This window comes from Staurois parvus, unplaced genomic scaffold, assembly GCF_062004578.1.
Source record: "Staurois parvus isolate SC_StPar_1 unplaced genomic scaffold, SC_StPar_1.0 ptg001421l, whole genome shotgun sequence".
In the NCBI taxonomy this organism is placed as follows: domain Eukaryota; kingdom Metazoa; phylum Chordata; class Amphibia; order Anura; family Ranidae; genus Staurois; species Staurois parvus.
Window position 1 is genome coordinate 226,108 of NW_028319217.1, and position 15,318 is coordinate 241,425.

Here is a 15,318-nt window from a genome sequence, read left to right on the forward strand (position 1 = left end):
GGTGTGTCTCTTGTTACTAAAGGTAGATTGCCCCGCCCTGTGTCATTATGCAGGGAGGGGGGATTGCCCCGCCCTGTGTCATTATGCAAGGAGGGGGGATTGTCCCCTGAGTTTATATATCTTGTATCTGTGTTCAAATAAACTAGTCTACTTCCTGGTTTACTTCAAGTCTGGTGTCATCTAGTCTCGTATGGTCAGCTGTGGTGTCAGTGGTCGGTGTTCGGACGGGGAATGGGTATTCTAACGGAAGAACCCAAGTGCAGTCTGGGTTCGATTCCGTTACAGCCACATACCCCCAACACAGGGGGAGACCTTGCCAAGGGGACCCCCATGGCCATCACCTTGTCCCTATATGTCGATAAGGACAAGGTTGTCATCTCCACAACCCTGGCCTGGTGGTTGTGGGGGTCTGGAGGTAGAGGATTTTTGGCAATCTGGCCGTAGTTGGTCAATGGCAGTGAGGCTTGCATGGCCGGGGATTCCCAGTGATACCGGTGGTTGCTAGAGACGCGGAGATCGCCTGCACCCGTTGCTTCCTTATGAAGTATTGACAACGGGAAGCTATCATATACAGTATATAAGTGGTAGAAATATTGCTTCTCTATATGGCCCCCACCAAGCAGGGAGTCTGCAAAAGCAAACATTGGGTCTCAAGCTAGGTTGAGCGGCAGACTGAACCATCGGCTCATCAATAACACTGTTCAACAGGTAAAAAGTTTTGGGCATAAAATTAGCTAATCTTACATAATTTTGGGGTGCTGAAAACGAAAATGACCCTAAAAAATGTTGATTGGCTCTAGTTTCCATGATATATTCACCCATCTAATGACGTAAGCCATTCAAAATTATGATGCAACTTCAGCTGCATATTGCGCAATTGATACTGGTGACCAATAGAAAATGTCATGTATACTGAGATGATGCAATATTAGCCTTTAATTGCATCACTTCACTGCATAAAAGCTGCAGTATCTGTAGCTGCTTGGAGTTCGTCTTTACATTTGGTTTTCTGCTTATATAGGCTACTCAGTAATGCCTCGAACTTGTGTGAATAAAGCAGATAATTTCTGCTATATCTGCGGTGAAATAACTTTTATCTCACAAAAAAGGAGGATAACAGGAATGATTAAGAAAGCCTACAACTTGTATTTTGGCTGCAAGATAGGAGACCAGGACAAGAGCTGGGCACCACATATATGCTGCAATTCTTGTGGGACGGCACTGGAGCAATGGTTGAATGGAAAAAAGGCATCTATGCCTTTCGCTGTGCCAATGATTTGGAGAGAGCCAACAGATCATGTTAGTAATTGTTACTTTTGTATGGTGCCTCCAATTGTAAAAGGGCTAAATAAGAAGAAAAAGTGATCTGTGCGCTATCCAAATATTCCATCGGCAATACGTCCAGTTCCTCATGGAGAGGGGCTACCAATTCCTAAAGCACCAGAATCCTTCGTGGTTGAGTCAAGTGAGGAAGAACCTGAAGCGTGTCGTCACGTGCAGTTGTAAGAGATAGCCCTTTCCTCGAATACAAGAGAAAAGCCAAGAGAAGCAAAACCGACACAAACTGAAGACAAAACTAGTGAGAATCCGAAGTATTAAAATGATTCAACTTAGCTTATGGCTATAATTTTTCTTGGTAATCCTATGCAATATATTCTGCCATTTAGGCTTTGTTATGTAGTCATATCACTTGCTTTATATTTGTGGAAAGACATCTATCTATAGAATTATTGTGCATTATGTAGTCATTACGCCTATAGTAGAAAACTTTCCGTTTACAGAAAAACTACAGCCAATTGACAAATTTCATTGTTATATTTGAACTCAGAATGTGAAATTCATTAAGAAATGGATCCTTTTGTTTCCAAAACTGGCAAAAAATAAAAATTTGTTGAACAGTGTAATTAACATATTGCTTACATGATTGTATTAACTGACTACAAACAAGGAGCCTCAATTGACACGTTCACAGAGCTCAGCCATTGGTGTTCTCAGATGGTTAGCTTTCTGACAAATAAAGGGGGGATGGTAAAAAGAAGTTACAAACTGGAGCCAAAGTCATATCTAAGCCTGTAAGGTGTTGTCTCTCATATGCGGCACAATTGTTCTCATCGTTTCCCGTCATACTGAAGGTCTATTCAATTCTTCATTTTACCATCCAGGACTTATCATAGTTCACTGAGCCCTGATGAAGGGGAGTGTTGGCCCCCGAAACGCGTCGTTTGTTCTATGTGATCTCGTGAAGAACAATTAAACCAGTTTGGATCCCTCACCATTTGGCCGGGTGCTCCTGTGGTACGTTTTATGCTTTGAACCTTTTTGGGGTACCCACTGGAGGGGAGTCTTGTTTTATATGAGCCGCCATTCCAGAGCGCGTCAGCTGGTTATTATTATACAGGATTTATGGCGCCAACAGTTTGCTCAGCGCTTTACAATATATAGGGAGACAATACAGAAACAATAGAGATCAATACAAGAGGGATAGGAGGGCCCTGATCCTGGGAGCTTACACTCTAAGAGGGAGGGGCTGATCCTGGGAGCTTACAATCTAAGAGGGAGGGCCTGATCCTGGGAGATTACACTCTAAGAGGGAGGGGCTGATCCTGGGAGATTACAATCTAAGAGGGAGGGGCTGATCCTGGGAGCTTACACTGTAAGAGGGAGGGGCTGATCCTGGGAGATTACAATCTAAGAGGGAGGGCCTGATCCTGGGAGATTACAATCTAAGAGGGAGGGCCTGATCCTGGGAGATTACAATCTAAGAGGGAGGGGCTGATCCTGGGAGATTACAATCTAAGAGGGAGGGGCTGATCCTGGGAGATTACAATCTAAGAGGGAGGGGCTGATCCTGGGAGCTTACACTGTAAGAGGGAGGGGCTGATCCTGGGAGCTTACAATCTAAGAGGGAGGGCCTGATCCTGGGAGATTACAATCTAAGAGGGAGGGGCTGATCCTGGGAGTTTACAATCTAAGAGGGAGGGGCTGATCCTGGGAGTTTACAATCTAAGAGGGAGGGCCTGATCCTGGGAGCTTACAATCTAAGAGGGAGGGCCTGATCCTGGGAGATTACAATCTAAGAGGGAGGGCCCGATCCTGGGAGCATACAATCTAAGAGGGAGGGGCTGATCCTGGGAGCTTACAATCTAAGAGGGAGGGCCTGATCCTGGGAGCTTACAATCTAGGAGGGAGGGGCTGATCCTGGGAGTTTACACTCTAAGAGGGAGGGGCTGATCCTGGGAGCTTACAATCTAAGAGGGAGGGCCTGATCCTGGGAGATTACAATCTAAGAGGGAGGGGCTGATCCTGGGAGCTTACAATCTAAGAGGGAGGGGCTGATCCTGGGAGATTACAATCTAAGAGGGAGGGGCTGATCCTGGGAGATTTTAATCTAAGAAGGAGGGGCTGATCCTGGGAGTTTACAATCTAAGAGGGAGGGGCTGATCCTGGGAGCTTACAATCTAAGAGGGAGGGGCTGATCCTGGGAGATTACAATCTAAGAGGGAGGGGCTGATCCTGGGAGTTTACAATCTAAGAGAGCCACCATTCCCGAGCGCGTCAGCTGGTTGCGCAAATGTAATAAATCCCAGTCTAAGCCCGCCGTCAGTTTCATTGAATCCAAGGAGTCTTCTTCTAGAGATGGCCTTCTAATGATGAAGGTGTGGCTGGGGTGGGTGTGGAAGGGGCGTGTCTTATGCATTCAAATGTTGGTGCTAAGAGGTCACATGACTACTTGTCAGAGAATTCCGCGTTCTGATGTACAAATGCCACGTGTCTCTGCTCCCCTGCAGATTATTGCGGAGGAACTCCGCAGGAGGGGCGGGAATCCTCTATTCCCTGATGAAGGGGAGTGTTGGCCCCCTGAAACGCGTCATTTGTTCTATGTGATCTCGTGAAGAACAATTAAACCAGTTTGGATCCCTCACCATTTGGCCGGGTGCTCCTGTGGTACGTCTTATGCTTTGAACTTTTTGGGGTACCCACTGGAGGGGAGTCTTGTTTTATATGAGCCGCCATCTCCGAGCTGGTTCAACATTCAAATGTTGGCGCTAAGAGGTCACATGACTACTTGTCAGAGAATTCCGCGTTCTGACGTACAAATGCCACGTGTCTCTGCTCCCCTGCAGATTATTGCGGAGGAACTCCGCAGGAGGGGTGGGGATCCTCTATTCTTAGTGAGATTTAATATAGGAAAGTCTCCTCTTTGATGAGGTTTATTGAGAGCCGCGTGCCAGACCCGCCACATGGAGCACATTCAGCCGCGGAGGAATAGAGAACAGATGCTCTGACGGGCCACAGAGGAGAAATTGGAGTTCAGAAACTTTTCGGAAATTTTAATTGAGTGCTGGGAGAGGTGCCGCCACGCTGGGGGGGGGGGGGGGGGGACCGGAATATGAGCTGCGCTAAACCTGCCAGAAGATCCGCAAAGTCCTTTCTGTTCCAGTGTGATTCCCGTGAGGCTGCTTAATACAGGGAGGGTGACAACACTTTTCAGAGACTGCAGTTGTACAGGCTCCACCCCTTGCCCCACCCCTCCTTTCTTACATCGTTACCAGGGACGGACTGATAACTCATGGGGCCCCCGGGCAATAGGGGATCTGGGGGCCCCTGTGAGGTTGCCCACACTCAAAGCACACTCAAAAAAGCCTATAAAAGGTACCAGGGGCATTTCATGGGGCCCCCTACTGACCCCGGGCCTTTGGGCAGTGCCCGAGTACCCAAATGGTCAGTCTGCCCCTGATCGTTACATACAGACATACAAGTCCATCCACGTCAACCTATCTGCTCTAGAGGATGCTCTAGTACCGCCCACTCTGCAACTCCACCTCTTTCCCACCCATCAATTTCACAGATCAGCCACTCCCACTACAAGCCTGATTTCAATCTTCAGAGCAAACACGCCTACTGGAAGCCTGATTTCAACATTCAGCAGTATAAAGACAGAGCTCAGTGAAGGTTCCTGTTACAGGTCACATTTAGGAAAAAAAAAGAAAATGGTTGATAAACTCATCAATGATCAATTATCTGTGAATGCGAGAGAACTATAAAGTCCAGCATGTCAGAGCGGAAATCCAACGACCTCCAACCAGTGAAAAGCTGAACCAGAAAACCAAAAATACGCCAATACAGACAAACCATGGTACACGCCTCACCAGGCATTATATATATTATACAGAGTGACATCACCGCCCTCCAGATATAAGATATATTATACAGAGTGACATCACCGCCCTCCAGATATAAGATATATTATACAGAGTGACATCACCGCCCTCCAGATATAAGATATATTATACAGAGTGACATCACCGCTCTCCAGATATAAGATATATTATACAGAGTGACATCACCGCCCTCCAGATATAAGATATATTATACAGAGTGACATCACCGCCCCCCAGATATAAGATATATTACACAGAGTGACATCACCGCCCTCCAGATATAAGATATATTATACAGAGTGACATCACCGCCCTCCGGATATAAGATATATTATACAGAGTGACATCACCGCCCTCCGGATATAAGATATATTATACAGAGTGACATCACCGCCCTCCAGATATAAGATATATTATACAGAGTGACATCACCGCCCTCCAGATATAAGATATATTATACAGAGTGACATCACCGCCCTCCGGATATAAGATATATTATACAGAGTGACATCACCGCCCTCCGGATATAAGATATATTATACAGGAGTGACATCACCGCCCTCCGGATATAAGATATATTATACAGAGTGACATCACCGCCCTCCAGATATAAGATATATTATACAGAGTGACATCACCGCTCTCCAGATATAAGATATATTATGCAGGAGTGACATCACCGCCCTCCAGATATAAGATATATTATACGGAGTGACATCACCGCCCTCCAGATATAAGATATATTATACAGGAGTGACATCACCGCCCTCCAGATATAAGATATATTATACAGAGTGACATCACCGCCCTCCAGATATAAGATATATTATACAGAGTGACATCACCGCCCTCCGGATATAAGATATATTATACAGAGTGACATCACCGCCCCCCAGATATAAGATATATTATACAGAGTGACATCACCGCCCTCCAGATATAAGATATATTATACAGAGTGACATCACCGCCCCCCAGATATAAGATATATTATACAGAGTGACATCACCGCTCTCCAGATATAAGATATATTATACAGAGTGACATCACCGCCCCCCAGATATAAGATATATTATGCAGAGTGACATCACCGCCCCCCAGATATAAGATATATTATACAGAGTGACATCACCGCCCTCCAGATATAAGATATATTATACAGAGTGACATCACCGCCCTCCAGATATAAGATATATTATACAGAGTGACATCACCGCCCTCCGGATATAAGATATATTATACAGAGTGACATCACCGCCCTCCGGATATAAGATATATTATACAGAGTGACATCACCGCCCTCCAGATATAAGATATATTATACAGAGTGACATCACCGCCCTCCAGATATAAGATATATTATACAGAGTGACATCACCGCCCCCCAGATATAAGATATATTATGAAGGAGTGACATCACCGCCCTCCAGATATAAGGTATATTATACAGAGTGACATCACCGCCCTCCAGATATAAGATATATTATACAGAGTGACATCACCGCCCTCCAGATATAAGATATATTATACAGAGTGACATCACCGCCCTCCAGATATAAGATATATTATACAGAGTGACATCACCGCTCTCCAGATATAAGATATATTATACAGAGTGACATCACCGCCCCCCAGATATAAGATATATTATACAGAGTGACATCACCGCCCTCCAGATATAAGATATATTATACAGGAGTGACATCACCGCCCTCCAGATATAAGATATATTATACAGAGTGACATCACCGCCCTCCAGATATAAGATATATTATACAGAGTGACCTCACCGCCCTCCAGATATAAGATATATTATACAGAGTGACATCACCGCCCTCCGGATATAAGATATATTATACAGAGTGACATCACCGCCCTCCAGATATAAGATATATTATACAGAGTGACATCACCGCCCCCCAGATATAAGATATATTATGAAGGAGTGACATCACCGCCCTCCGGATATAAGATATATTATACAGAGTGACATCACCGCCCCCCAGATATAAGATATATTATGAAGGAGTGACCTCACCGCCCTCCAGATATAAGATATATTATACAGAGTGACATCACCGACCTCCGGATATAAGATATATTATACAGAGTGACATCACCGCCCTCCAGATATAAGATATATTATACAGAGTGACATCACCGCCCTCCAGATATAAGATATATTATACAGAGTGACATCACCGCCCCCCAGATATAAGATATATTATACAGAGTGACATCACCGCCCTCCAGATATAAGATATATTATACAGAGTGACATCACCGCCCTCCAGATATAAGATATATTATACAGAGTGACATCACCTCACTCCAGATATAAGATATATTATACAGAGTGACATCACCGCTCTCCGGATATAAGATATATTATACAGAGTGACATCACCTCCCTCCAGATATAAGATATATTATACAGAGTGACATCACCAGATATTAGATATTGTGTATATATATATGTAGTTAGCATATATTTATATTGGAATACAAAACCTGCAGACACATCACATTCTGTATTTCATTTTTTTCAGCAGATGCAAAGTAAGAGAGACAGTTTCCAGGATGAGTCTGATGAAGACAAAGTATGTTTCTGTTACTTTGTATCTGATGAATAAAATAAAATACACAGCGGCTCAGTGGTTGGCACTTCCGCCTGGCGGTACTCGGGTCACCGATTCAAATCCCAACCACGGCACCACCTGCCTGGAGTTTGCATGTTCTCCCTGTGCCTGCGTGGACTTCCTCCGGGTACTCCAGTTTCCTCCCACACTCCAAAGACATGCTGGGAGGTGAATTGTCTCCTGTCTAAATTGGCCCCAGTATGTGTATGAATGTGAGTTAGGGACCTTAGATTGTACGCTCCTCGGGGGTGGGGACTGATGTGAATGTACAATATATATGTAAAGGCGCTGCGTACATTGACGGCGATATAGAAGTACCTGAAATAAATAAATAAAATACAGAATGTGCTGTGGCTGCTGGTTTTGGATTCCTATATACAGGAGGTGGAGGTTGGTGATCCTCCTGTTGGGTGGACACACTATTGGCCTGTAAGGTACAAGTGCTGATTCCTATACACTGTATATCAGGGGCGGACTGACCATTTGGAAACTCGGGCACTGCCCGAGGGCCCGGGGTCAGTAGGGGGCCCCATGAGATGCCCCTGGTACCTTTTTCATAGGATTTTTTGAGTTTGGGCAAGGACACAGGGGCCCCATGAGAGATCCCCCTGCTGTATATATATATTCCTATAGACTGTATATATATGTATTCCTATAGACTGTGTATATATATATATGTATTCCTATACCAGTGATGGCGAACCTTTTTGAGCCCGAGTGCCCAAACTGCAACCCAAAACCAACTTATTTCTTTCAAAGTGCCAACACTGCAATGAAACCTGAATATCGAGCTTTTGGTTTAGAAAAAACAACTCGTACAGAAGTGCAAACTAATTAACAGTACAGGGATGACCAGAGACTGCAGACACAGTACAGGAGATGACCAGAGACTGCAGACACAGTACAGGGATGACCAGAGACTGCGGACATAGTACAGGGATGACCAGAGACTGCAGACACAGTACAGGGATGACCAGAGACTGCAGACACAGTACAGGGATGACCAGAGACTGCCAACATAGTACAGGAGATGACCAGAGACTGCGGACACAGTACAGGGATGACCAGAGACTGCGGACATAGTACAGGGATGACCAGAGACTGCGGACACAGTACAGGGGATGACCAGAGACTGTGGACACAGTACAGGAGATGACCAGAGACTGCGGACACAGTACAGGAGATGACCAGAGACTGCGGACACAGTACAGGAGATGACCAGAGACTGCGGACATAGTACAGGAGATGACCAGAGACTGCGGACATAGTACAGGAGATGACCAGAGACTGTGGACACAGTACAGGAGATGACCAGAGACTGCGGACACAGTACAGGAGATGACCAGAGACTGCGGACACAGTACAGGAGATGACCAGAGACTGCGGACACAGTACAGGAGATGACCAGAGACTGCGGACAGTACAGGAGATGACCAGAGACTGCGGACACAGTACAGGAGATGACCAGAGACTGCGGACACAGTACAGGAGATGACCAGAGACTGCGGACACAGTACAGGGGATGACCAGAGACTGCGGACAGTACAGGGATGACCAGAGACTGCGGACACAGTACAGGAGATGACCAGAGACTGCGGACACAGTACAGGAGATGACCAGAGACTGCGGACAGTACAGGGATGACCAGAGACTGCGGACAGTACAGGGATGACCAGAGACTGCGGACACAGTACAGGAGATGACCAGAGACTGCGGACAGTACAGGGATGACCAGAGACTGCGGACACAGTACAGGAGATGACCAGAGACTGCGGACAGTACAGGAGATGACCAGAGACTGCGGACACAGTACAGGGATGACTAGAGACTGCGGACACAGTACAGGAGATGACCAGAGACTGCGAACAGTACAGGGATGACCAGAGACTGCGGACACAGTACAGGAGATGACCAGGGACTGCGGACACAGTACAGGGATGACCAGAGACTGCGGACACAGTACAGGAGATGACCAGAGACTGCTGACACAGTACAGGAGATGACCAGAGACTTCGGACAGTACAGGGATGACCAGAGACTGCGGACACAGTACAGGGATGACCAGAGACTGCGGACACAGTACAGGGATGACCAGAGACTGCGGACATAGTACAGGGATGACCAGAGACTGCGGACACAGTACAGGGATGACCAGAGACTGCGGACACAGTACAGGAGATGACCAGAGACTGCGGACACAGTACAGGAGATGACCAGAGACTGCGGACACAGTACAGGAGATGACCAGAGACTGCGGACATAGTACAGGAGATGACCAGAGACTGCGGACATAGTACAGGAGATGACCAGAGACTGCGGACACAGTACAGGAGATGACCAGAGACTGCGGACACAGTACAGGAGATGACCAGAGACTGCGGACACAGTACAGGAGATGACCAGAGACTGCGGACAGTACAGGAGATGACCAGAGACTGCGGACACAGTACAGGAGATGACCAGAGACTGCGGACACAGTACAGGGGATGACCAGAGACTGCGGACAGTACAGGGATGACCAGAGACTGCGGACACAGTACAGGAGATGACCAGAGACTGCGGACACAGTACAGGAGATGACCAGAGACTGCGGACAGTACAGGGATGACCAGAGACTGCGGACAGTACAGGGATGACCAGAGACTGCGGACACAGTACAGGAGATGACCAGAGACTGCGGACAGTACAGGGATGACCAGAGACTGCGGACACAGTACAGGAGATGACCAGAGACTGCGGACAGTACAGGAGATGACCAGAGACTGCGGACACAGTACAGGGATGACTAGAGACTGCGGACACAGTACAGGAGATGACCAGAGACTGCGAACAGTACAGGGATGACCAGAGACTGCGGACACAGTACAGGAGATGACCAGGGACTGCGGACACAGTACAGGGATGACCAGAGACTGCGGACACAGTACAGGAGATGACCAGAGACTGCTGACACAGTACAGGAGATGACCAGAGACTTCGGACAGTACAGGGATGACCAGAGACTGCGGACACAGTACAGGGATGACCAGAGACTGCGGACACAGTACAGGGATGACCAGAGACTGCGGACATAGTACAGGGATGACCAGAGACTGCGGACACAGTACAGGGATGACCAGAGACTGCGGACACAGTACAGGAGATGACCAGAGACTGCGGACACAGTACAGGAGATGACCAGAGACTGCGGACACAGTACAGGAGATGACCAGAGACTGCGGACAGTACAGGGATGACCAGAGACTGCGGACATAGTACAGGAGATGACCAGAGACTGCAGACACAGTACAGGAGATGACCAGAGACTGCAGACACAGTACAGGAGATGACCAGAGACTGCGGACACAGTACAGGAGATGACCAGAGACTGCGGACAGTACAGGAGATGACCAGAGACTGCGGACACAGTACAGGAGATGACCAGAGACTGCGGACAGTACAGGAGATGACCAGAGACTGCGGACACAGTACAGGAGATGACCAGAGACTGCGGACAGTACAGGAGATGACCAGAGACTGCGGACACAGTACAGGAGATGACCAGAGACTGCGGACTCGGTACAGGAGATGACCAGAGACTGCGGACAGTACAGGGATGACCAGAGACTGCGGACACAGTACAGGGATGACCAGAGACTGCGGACACAGTACAGGAGATGACCAGAGACTGCGGACAGTACAGGGATGACCAGAGACTGCGGACACAGTACAGGGATGACCAGAGACTGCGGACAGTACAGGAGATGACCAGAGACTGCGGACACAGTACAGGAGATGACCAGAGACTGCGGACAGTACAGGGATGACCAGAGACTGCGGACACAGTACAGGAGATGACCAGGGACTGCGGACACAGTACAGGGATGACCAGAGACTGCGGACACAGTACAGGAGATGACCAGAGACTGCTGACACAGTACAGGAGATGACCAGAGACTTCGGACAGTACAGGGATGACCAGAGACTGCGGACACAGTACAGGAGATGACCAGAGACTGCGGACACAGTACAGGGATGACCAGAGACTGCGGACACAGTACAGGGATGACCAGAGACTGCGGACACAGTACAGGGATGACCAGAGACTGCGGACACAGTACAGGGATGACCAGAGACTGCGGACACAGTACAGGGATGACCAGAGACTGCGGACAGTACAGGAGATGACCAGAGACTGCGGACACAGTACAGGAGATGACCAGAGACTGCGGACACGGTACAGGAGATGACCAGAGACTGCGGACACGGTACAGGAGATGACCAGAGACTGCGGACACGGTACAGGAGATGACCAGAGACTGCGGACACGGTACAGGAGATGACCAGAGACTGCGGACACGGTACAGGAGATGACCAGAGACTGCGGACACGGTACAGGAGATGACCAGAGACTGCGGACACGGTACAGGAGATGACCAGAGACTGCGGACACAGTACAGGAGATGACCAGAGACTGCGGACACAGTACAGGAGATGACCAGAGACTGCGAACAGTACAGGAGATGACCAGAGACTGCGGACAGTACAGGGATGACCAGAGACTGCGGACAGTACAGGGATGACCAGAGACTGCGGACATAGTACAGGAGATGACCAGAGACTGCAGACACAGTACAGGGATGACCAGAGACTGCAGACACAGTACAGGGATGACCAGAGACTGCAGACACAGTACAGGGATGACCAGAGACTGCGGACAGTACAGGGATGACCAGAGACTGCGGACACAGTACAGGGATGACCAGAGACTGCGGACAGTACAGGGATGACCAGAGACTGCGGACACAGTACAGGGATGACCAGAGACTGCGGACAGTACAGGGATGACCAGAGACTGCGGACAGTACAGGGATGACCAGAGACTGCGGACAGTACAGGGATGACCAGAGACTGCGGACAGTACAGGGGATGACCAGAGACTGCGGACAGTACAGGGATGACCAGTGACTGCGGACACAGTACAGGAGATGACCAGAGACTGCGGACAGTACAGGGATGACCAGAGACTGCGGACATAGTACAGGGGATGACCAGAGACTGCGGACACAGTACAGGGATGACCAGAGACTGCGGACAGTACAGGGATGACCAGAGACTGCGGACAGTACAGGGATGACCAGAGACTGCGGACAGTACAGGGATGACCAGAGACTGCGGACAGTACAGGGATGACCAGAGACTGCGGACAGTACAGGGGATGACCAGAGACTGCGGACAGTACAGGGATGACCAGTGACTGCGGACACAGTACAGGGATGACCAGAGACTGCGGACAGTACAGGGATGACCAGAGACTGCGGACAGTACAGGGATGACCAGAGACTGCGGACAGTACAGGGATGACCAGAGACTGCGGACAGTACAGAGATGACTGCTGACCTTTGGGGAGGGGGGGGGGAGCGGGTACCTGAATTTGACAGATACCCGCTCTTACTTCCGCAGAGTTTTTTTTTTATCTTACCTGTTCCTTTATCCAGCCGCGCGCTGTCTTCCCGGCTTCTGTAGTGTGGGCGCTCGTCGGACAGCCGGGTCCCAAGTGCGCATGCGCGAGAAGCGCTGCGCTTTGTGATTGGTCCGGCGGCTTCTGGGATCTGTCATGTGTCCCAGGTACCGCCTTACCATTCACAAAGAGCACTGCTTCTTGTGCATGCGCACTTGGGACCCGGCTGTCACGCACACTACAGCCGGGAAGACAGCGCGCCGCTGGATTCTCCTGGCGTGCCCACAGATAAGGCTCGGCGTGCCACGGGTTCGCCATCACTGCTATAGACTGTGTATATATATTCCTATAGACTGTGTATATATATATGTATTCCTATAGACTGTGTATATATATTCCTATAGACTGTGTATATATATTCCTATAGACTGTATATATATATGTATTCCTATAGACTGTGTATATATATTCCTATAGACTGTATATATGTATTCCTATAGACTGTATATATATATATTCCTATAGACTGTGTATATATATTCCTATAGACTGTATATATATATGTATTCCTATAGACTGTATATATATATTCCTATAGACTGTATATATATATGTATTCCTATAGACTGTATATATATGTATTCCTATAGACTGTATATATGTATTCCTATAGACTGTATATATATGTATTCCTATAGACTGTGTATATATATTCCTATAGACTGTATATATATATTCCTATAGACTGTATATATATATTCCTATAGACTGTATATATATATATATATTCCTATAGACTGTGTATATATATTCCTATAGACTGTATATATGTATTCCTATAGACTGTATATATATATATTCCTATAGACTGTATATATGTATTCCTATAGACTGTATATATATGTATTCCTATAGACTGTGTATATATATTCCTATAGACTGTATATATATATTCCTATAGACTGTATATATATATTCCTATAGACTGTATATATATATATATATTCCTATAGACTGTGTATATATGTATTCCTATAGACTGTATATATATGTATTCCTATAGACTGTGTATATATGTATTCCTATAGACTGTATATATATGTATTCCTATAGACTGTGTATATATATTCCTATAGACTGTATATATATATTCCTATAGACTGTATATATATATTCCTATAGACTGTATATATATATATATATTCCTATAGACTGTGTATATATGTATTCCTATAGACTGTATATATATGTATTCCTATAGACTGTGTATATATATTCCTATAGACTGTATATATATGTATTCCTATAGACTGTATATATATATATTCCTATAGACTGTATATATATATTCCTATAGACTGTGTATATATATTCCTATAGACTGTATATATATATATTCCTATAGACTGTATATATATATTCCTATAGACTGTATATATATATATTCCTATAGACTGTATATATATATATATTCCTATAGACTGTGTATATATATTCCTATAGACTGTGTATATATATATATTCCTATAGACTGTATATATATATATTCCTATAGACTGTATATATATATTCCTATAGACTGTATATATATATATTCCTATAGACTGTATATATATATATTCCTATAGACTGTGTATATATATTCCTATAGACTGTATATATATATATATTTGTAGATGTTTGCACCTCCTAATCATCTGACAATGAAATGATTTCTCTTACTGGATTCCTCCCGTCTGGTGATTGGCCCGGATCTCCTCTCCGCCATCCTTCGCTCGTCTTCCATCGGTCTGGAAAGTTGGGTCCGGCCGGCTCTCATCCCTCCAGATGGATTTCCAGACATCTGCTGCAGAAGTTTCCAGCCTTTGAAGAGGCAGCCTGGATCACATTTCCATTTCCTCCTAAAAGACACCAATGGGGGGAAACGGGCCGACCACCTTGTCCTCATCTCCTCTTCTCATCGCTCATTTCTTATGTTTCATATATTGTCAGTTCAGCCATTCCAGGCAGGTATCTCTGCCGCTCTCGGCCTTTTGTTTCCTTACTTCCCTTAGTGTCCTCCTGACTATATCACTGT

At 46.4% G+C, this 15,318-nt stretch overlaps 1 protein-coding gene across 1 annotated transcript in view; it reads right to left on the reverse strand.

Moving 5' to 3' along the window:
• The window catches only part of INSC (INSC spindle orientation adaptor protein), a 232,448-nt gene extending 217,335 nt beyond the window's left edge, over positions 1-15,113 (reverse strand). Inside the window, exon 1 of the mRNA XM_089662061.1 lies at positions 14,964-15,113. The gene's annotated coding sequence lies outside the window, so the exon portion shown is untranslated. The remainder of the gene's footprint in view (positions 1-14,963) is intronic.
• Positions 15,114-15,318: the final 205 nt, after the last annotated feature.